The sequence below is a fragment of the Lactuca saligna genome, chromosome 3 (genome assembly GCF_052625555.1).
Source record: "Lactuca saligna cultivar CGN05327 chromosome 3, ASM5262555v1, whole genome shotgun sequence".
NCBI classification, from domain to species: Eukaryota; Viridiplantae; Streptophyta; class Magnoliopsida; order Asterales; family Asteraceae; genus Lactuca; species Lactuca saligna.
In genome coordinates this window covers 107,712,251-107,720,280 of record NC_136419.1, presented here as the reverse complement: position 1 = coordinate 107,720,280, position 8,030 = coordinate 107,712,251, and the positions used below count along the sequence as shown (strand labels likewise).

General features: G+C 33.5%; 2 pseudogenes; both read right to left on the bottom strand.

Annotated features, from left to right (window-relative positions):
* Positions 1-285: 285 nt before the first annotated feature.
* Positions 286-3,031, bottom strand: LOC145035861 (4-hydroxy-tetrahydrodipicolinate reductase 2, chloroplastic-like; annotated as a pseudogene).
* Positions 3,032-3,585: 554 nt separating this feature from the next.
* Positions 3,586-5,988, bottom strand: LOC145035860 (uncharacterized; annotated as a pseudogene).
* Positions 5,989-8,030: the final 2,042 nt, after the last annotated feature.

The window sequence follows — 8,030 nt, the reverse complement described above, 5'->3', positions numbered from 1 at the left end:
TTAAAGGCCCTGTCATAAATGAATATGACACGCATTTGCGTGTCATAAACTTCAACAAACATTTACGATATACATTTACGACACTTCTTTACGATACTCAATTACGCATAATACAAAAATGTGAAAACAAATATATACCAAAACAATCAATTTCATCCATAACATCATGTCAAAAAATTGTAATACATTGGTATTAAGGGGATCCGATTGTACATTGTTATTAAGAGGTTTTCCCTAACTATATAACCTAATACTACATTGCTATTAAGGAACACCTTCTTGTTTCTACTTCTTATTGTTATGCTTCTGTTTCCACATAATACCTGTTTTCATCATCAACACATTAGTACTCAGAAAGGCTTCAAGCATCATCAATTTTATGTTATAAAATATTAAAATTTAATACACACGTAGTAACATACCTTTTTCCAAGAATCCAAGTTTCAATACAACCCATACCTGTATAAAATATTAAAATTTAATACACATGTAGATTATAAAAGTTAATATTAAAGAGTGAAATAGTGCTACTTTCCCCCCAAAAAAAAAGCAGCACTTTCTATTCTATGTATGTATGTATGTATGTCCTTCTTTCTAAAACCATTTATACATTAAGAATAAGATAAAACAAAACAATTCTATGTATGTATCTATGACCTTCTTTCTAAAACAAAAAAAATCAACAATTTCTATTCTATTCTATGTATGTATGTATGACCTTCTTTCTAAAACAATCTATGTATGTATGTATGACCTTCTTTCATGTATGATTAAATTAATGAGAATCCCCCTTAAATGTAATTCTGCAATGAATTACCAGTAAAACAGTTCCTCAAGTTCAAACAAAGGATTCAATGTAAACTAACAAGTAACAAGACATCACATGCAACATACTTTCACCTAAATTAATCAAATGGTATATTTCAGTTTTCATTATTAAGCATCTCAAAAAGCAAATTGTTGTAATTAGAATAAATACCAACTTTGGACAAGGAGTCATCATGGCATAAGTGTTGCAAGAAATATCACAAATTTTACCCTCTTATTGACAAGAAGAGTGCCTTTTACAGCAGAACCCTCATTAAACAAGCGACATTGGATTAGCAATGGCTGGAGAAATTATTAGGAGACAAAATATCATTACATTTTATCAAATACTTTTAAAAATATTCAGATAGATTATAACTTACAAAGCATGAATACTAGTTACCGGATCTTTAATTGTCACCTCTCTTCCTCCAAGACCCAATGATGCAATCTCAGGTTTGACCGAGTCAAACTTCTGCCAAATTGAAAAACAGTATCAGAACAAAAAGAAAAATATAAAAAGATTTATGTTCTTACACAGTTCAACTCTGCGTCACTCAATCGCCACCTGTCATGTGCTTATGCAAGCAACATGGGTAGCACAAGAACGAAGGGTTTGTTGAAATCCTTGCTGGTCAATAGATGCATCTGTGATTTCAAAAAGGGTAAAAATGTCATGAAACTATTTATGTTCAATTTGTTACAGGGGATTGTTGATGCAGTGATGGAATATTTGTGGCTATTTGAAGAGCACAATGTTCTAGAGTACCTAACCCTTGCTGGAGATCATTTATGCCTAAAACCTCATATAATAAACTCATAATCTTATTATCATCTCTCAATGCATGCTACCCTCACGTAACACATCAATCATGTCATATATCTTCTTATCTGCTTTTGATTGTATCTACATTTATTTCAATATATTATTACATGATTTATGTAACAAATATTACATTGTTATCAATTACCATTATTTTGTTACAAACTTTTTGTAATTCTTTTTTTTAGCAATTAACATTAGTTAAATGTATGAAGATTATTTAGAAAAATAAAATAAAAATAAAAATTAGCACCTTCTTAGCGAGAAAAAGTGTAGCATCAATAGCACCCTCTGCATAAATTGATCTCCCACAAAAACTGTGCTGAAACTCAAATGAAACTCTACAAATAATAATAACAATAAATTAAGATTTTTCATAGAGAAATATTCAAAATCAATTAGTTGATTATAATATGAATCAAAAATAAAAAGCTTACATTCCATCAGGAGATGTGAGATGATACATTAAGATGCTCCTCTGAAACACAAACCAATTCAATCTATTGTTTTGGATCTCGTATCAATTGTACCTGATTTCATGTTGAAAGATAATTCAAAATAATAATAATAATAATAATAATAATAATAATAATAATAATAATAATAATAATAATATGAATATGAATATATTAATTTGTAGTTCTGGTTACTCGAGATGACATGACAGAACATAGCATGTTGTCCTGCGTTTGGTGGACTGTGACTGGGATAGATGTTGATGTGAATAAATTTGCAATTTTTATCTCATATGTGCAAAAGACGTAAATGGCCTCCTCATACCTCATCTATGTCAAAGGAAACTCCAAGTTTCTGGAAACATGAAATGGCTTTTGCTGTTCTAGATGTGTCCAGCTTTGTTGATTGATGAGATTCCAACACCTGTTTGGTTTCAAAAACAAAAATGATGTTTAAAAAATTATTTAAGAAATTAAAGGTATGTTTGGGAAAATAAAAGAGGATAAATATGTAAAAAGAAACGGCACCTCTAGGGTATGTCCAGAGAATGCTCTAGGAAATTGCTTGGACATTATGTCCATAGCTGTAAGAAATGCCACAACCTAAAAAACAAATGAGAAGAGATTAAACATCCGATTTTTTTTTAAATTCACCTGTTTTCCCATTTGAGGAGATATGACTGCATAAAGCTTTCCTTCCTCCACAGTTTTATACAAAAGATCCCTATCTCCACTAGTAGTTCCCATCACAAAAGGCACTCCAGTTTTACAATACAATTCGACATTATCTGCATAACATAACATGGTGAATTCAATAAACCAATATGATAACATGTAAATGATTTGATATCTCTGTATAACACAAAATTACACATTTACCATTTACAGCATTAGGTACAGTGAAATCTACAATGATGAGATCAGGATGTTGTTCAAGTGGAGATGTTGTTCAAGTAGGATGCTGGAAAAAGCTAATCCAACCAAATCTTATCTGCAAGTCACGCAATCAAACAAAGGAAGAAAATAATCAGTCAGTATCAAACATATATATATATATATATATATATATATATATATATATCCAAAAATACAAGTCAACAAACATAAGTATTATGAGTGTCTATAAATAAAGAGTAAAAAACCACTTTTTCCTATTGATTTGTATTCTATTAGTAGCAACTATGCAATCAAGAAAATGAAGTTTCTTTGATGGTAGTGAAGGAAAGTTAGATTATCTCCAAGTGCAAACACATAATGACCATCTTTATGATCTTGGCGCCATGGGGGAGAAGCATTTCGAGCCACACGCTTAACAAGGGGAGAACTAATGTGGTCTGATGGTGAAGACAACTTGAAGATATCAACATCAAAGAGACCGCACTGCTCTAATACTCTCCCAAGAAACCGCACCATTTGGCCACTTTAATTTTGATCTTCTGAAGTATTTTTCTGCTCCTTGGCTGCAACAACCTTAACTTTAAAATAGCTACAACTAATTAATTAACTCATGCACTTGCAAGCAAAAGCTGGGGACACAAGCCATACAAGGGCAAAATAGGAAGATCCAACTTTAAAATAATGCCCCACATCAAGAATAATAAGCCATTGCAATAAACCACTACCACCTTTCAGCTTCTAATTTGGCCCAATCTTGTTTCACCATATGAGAAAGAGAAAGAGAAAGATTCTCCATTTTTTTGGATATATATTTTTGTAATATAAGATAACCAATATGTTGACCAGTCAAAGCCCTGAGGAAAGCAGGGGAAATTAATAAACCTCCAACTAGCCATGGATTTGAATTGAAGGGAACTGGAGATGATGATATGAAGGGTAGAATGAAGGCAACACCAATTGAGAAACTTAAAGAGAATATCCACATAAGCAGGATGCTAAAAAAATGATAAGGATAATGAGATTCCAGATGTTGAGCCACCCATCATAACGGATGTACCCCATATCATCATGGATTGCATTATCACTGAGTTGTATAACATGTTGGCTAAACTTTGTTTAAATACAACCATGTATGTTCCCTGAATCATCACATCAAAATTAATATATAAAGATTTAATCATTTACTATTGAATATTGATTAAAGTTAAATTAAATGTACCAAAATGTCAAAATATATGGCGGGATCATGTTGATTTTTGTTATTGGATGCCATTTTAGTGAGCTGAGAAGATGAAACAGAGTGAAGAAGAAAAGTAAGCACGTTTTCTCCAAGGTGTTCAAGGGAACCCGGTTTTAAAAGTTTCAACTTGTCATTCTGCAAAAGTTTATTACTTTTAATTTGATATAATATTTGAGAAGTTATTTATAATAATAATGATTTGAAATTCAAGAATACCTTTATGTGATATACAGCTGTATTGTCTGCATAAGCAAAGTCAAGACCTGAAAGACCAGCAACCTTTTTGTAAACTTGAAAATCAGTAGCAGATTTTATGACACCTGATGTAAAAAGATCCTGCACCACTAAATAAAAATCGAACAAAAAAACCATGAATTTGAGATAAAATAAATAAAAAGAAAACTAACATTTTATATAGTTTAAAAAAGGAATATCACCTGAGCAAAAATTTTACCAGAGGGGTATTTTGCTACCAATGCATAGTTCTCAATCGCCCATGGGTTCGGACCCGCCTGTCAAAATTAAGTGACAATTGATAAATTAATTAAGAAAATTAATTTTTTTTAAAAAGGAATCTCATTAAACACGACCTGAAAAATAGCAGATGCTCCACCATCGCCCATGGCTTCCAAGTCTATAGCCATATGTATACTTCTACTCCATGGATGCTGTAAAGATTTTATAAGTTAAGTTATAACTTAAACACATGATTAAAAATAACGGTAAGAGAGAAACACCTGAGTAATAAAGCTATGGGCTCCATTTAAGCCTTCGTCTTCCCTGGTGTTAAACAAGAAAATAACAGAGTTCTTGAAACCATGAGCCCATTGGGAGATTCCTCGAGCAAGCTCTAACATAACAGTTGCACAAGAACTACAGTCAGTAGCTCCTTCCCTTTATAAACATAAGACTCCATTTTCATTTTGAAGTTGATTAAAAGAATAAGAGGTAAATCATAAATGGAAGAAACTTACACTGAGAAGACAGTGTCTATGTGGGAAAAAATCAAAATCGCACTATCTACTTCTTCAGATGTATATTTTGGCGAGATTCTTAAAACAACATGTTTAAGATCTAAATAGATAGAAAAAAAATCATGTTTGCTTGTAAAGTCCACCGACAAGCCTATTAGCACTAGAACTTGCGTGAAAAAGATCAACATCGACGTCGACTTCCCAGTGAGCTGTCGTCTTTATTTGCTTGTAAGTGCATAGTTAATTAATTAGTTGTAGCTATTTTTAAATTAAGATTGTGTAGAAAGAACAAAATCATATTTCAATAATTATATTGAACTTTTTTTTTTTACCAAAATAGGTCTGATCTTACTTGGCTCTCTGAACCATATGCTCTGGTAAAGAAAACAAACCGTAAATTATTCAACAAGTATGCAGCCAATACTCCACATGTCACATGGGTAGCTCCATCCATTGCATAGAACTTTCCATAATTGTATCCCAAATCTGAGCTACTTCCAGTAAGACCTTTATCATCTGGTACATTGGGAGTAAGAACCTAAGCACCAAGGTTAAAAATGTCAATACATAAACACAGGATGAAAAAAAAAATGACAAACACATATAAAAGTCAACCTACCAACTCAGAATTCTGACTTGGGACAGAAGTAACAGGAGGACCAGATGGACAAGACAAGATTACAGTGGCACCCTGCAAAACAAAACCAATATTCTAATCAGATACTGTTTTCAACCATTAAAACATGTATTTACATTTTACACTAATACTAAATTTATAAAATATAAAAACATCGCATACCTCTTTACTCCTGATGGCCATTTGTCCTGGAGGAGAAGCAGGGAGTGATTGAGAAGGGAGGGAAACCAATTTTCCCCACCCAATATTCAATTCATAATCATAAACAATCACCCCTGTAACAATAAATAACATCATTAATTTTCTTAATATAAGTATAAATATAAACAAACGAAGAGTTAAAAGGGGATACTTTGTTTAACCTTGCATTTCATCTTTTGCAGCTTGTCCATCTGCACGATTCATAAAAGCCACAAAACCACAGTTTATGACGTTTGCGTTCCTCTTCTGTTCTTGGCCACATGATCTTCATACTAGAAATAGTTGAGAAAACGACAAACCACTGGTTGAAGCACCTGACTGCAACCCTCAATAATGGAAACACCAAGCTGAACAATTTCATTATATTTGTTCTAAGAGGCAAAAAATCAAACAGTTGGTGTGCACTAAATACCCATTTATTCATCAGTACCTGAAAGGGCAAGGTTAAAGAGAGTATCAATGTCAATATCAGCTGCTTCTTTGGCGTCAAACAGGATGGACGGACGGGTAAACCATCTTTTGAGAGGGTCTGTGTCAGCTTTGACAATTAACCTGTTTGCCTGCAGTGAGGAGCGACAAAAAAATCAGTTATGTTTCTCCTTTGTTCTCTCGGCTAGATAGAGATATCGACAAGAGAGGGGTGAAATTACAGAAGGCGCAACAAAAAAATCAGTTATGTTTCTCCTTTGTTCTCTCGGCTAGATAGAGATATCAACATCAAAGAGAGGATTCAGAGAGGAATTTACAGAATGCGCAGAGAGAGGGGTGAAATAAGATCTAATGGTCTTTGAACTCTGGGAATCAAGCCCTGCGACTTCTGATCAACACAAGGAAGATAACGTTATTGAGAGGGAGGCTTGTTGTGCGAGACAGATCACAAAGAAGATTTGATGGTTGTTAAACCAGACCTAGGGCTTGTAAAGTTGAGCATCTGTGGCGGTCTCCGTCGAGCTAAGGTTAGCCCAAGCTCGCCGGCGAAAAGAGATGAGTCGCGATTGTTGATAGATGAGGTGAGCCAAGGTAGCGAACGTTGCAGAGAGCACTCCCATCTTGAAAAGAACCCTAGAATGATCCCTTCAATTTTTTAATAAAATAAATAGTCCGGAGGCGCGTTCAAGAATTATAAACTGACATACTTACACGACACACCTTTTATGATGGGTGCCCTCCGTGTTTTTATTTTTACTTTTTTCTGACATAAATTTTAGGGCGCGTAAAAATGCGCGCCCTAATTCCTTCAAAAATTTGGAGAGATGACATTATTTTGACCTCACACACTTTTGCGTATCGTAAATTCGTGCGCGTCATAAATTGCGTGTCATTAAAGGTCTTTTTTCTAGTAGTGAATTGTTACCAATTCGTTTATGTGTTGTATTTTTACCCCAGGAAAATCCCATATTTTCCTAAATGAAAGACCGGTTGAATATTACAGAGTATTGTTTAATACATAAAACTATATATATTGAGGATCATGGGATTACTATCCCGAACTAGATATGAATTAGTTTAAAATGTGCGATCTATAGATAGAGAATAGTTTGAAAACCATGGGACTCACATCCCGTACTAAGTACAAGACAGTTTGATATACATGAAAATATAAATTGAAAACCATGAGACTACCGTCTCGTACTAGATACGATATAGGTTGATATTCATGGAAACATGGATTGAAAACCATGGGACTACCGTCCCGTATTAGATACAGTATAGTTTAATATTCATGGAAATATAGTTTGAAAACCATGGGACTACCGTCCCGTACTAGATATAGTATAGTTTGATATTCGATGAAATATAGATTGAAAACCATGGGACTTCCGTTCCGTACTAGGTATAGGTTCAAAACCATGAGATTATCATTTCATATTAGATATAGTTTCAAAACCATGGGACTACCATCCCGTACAAGATATAGGTTGAAATCATGGGATTATTATCCCGTACTAGATATAAGTTAAACACCATGGGACTACCATCCCGCAGAATATATATA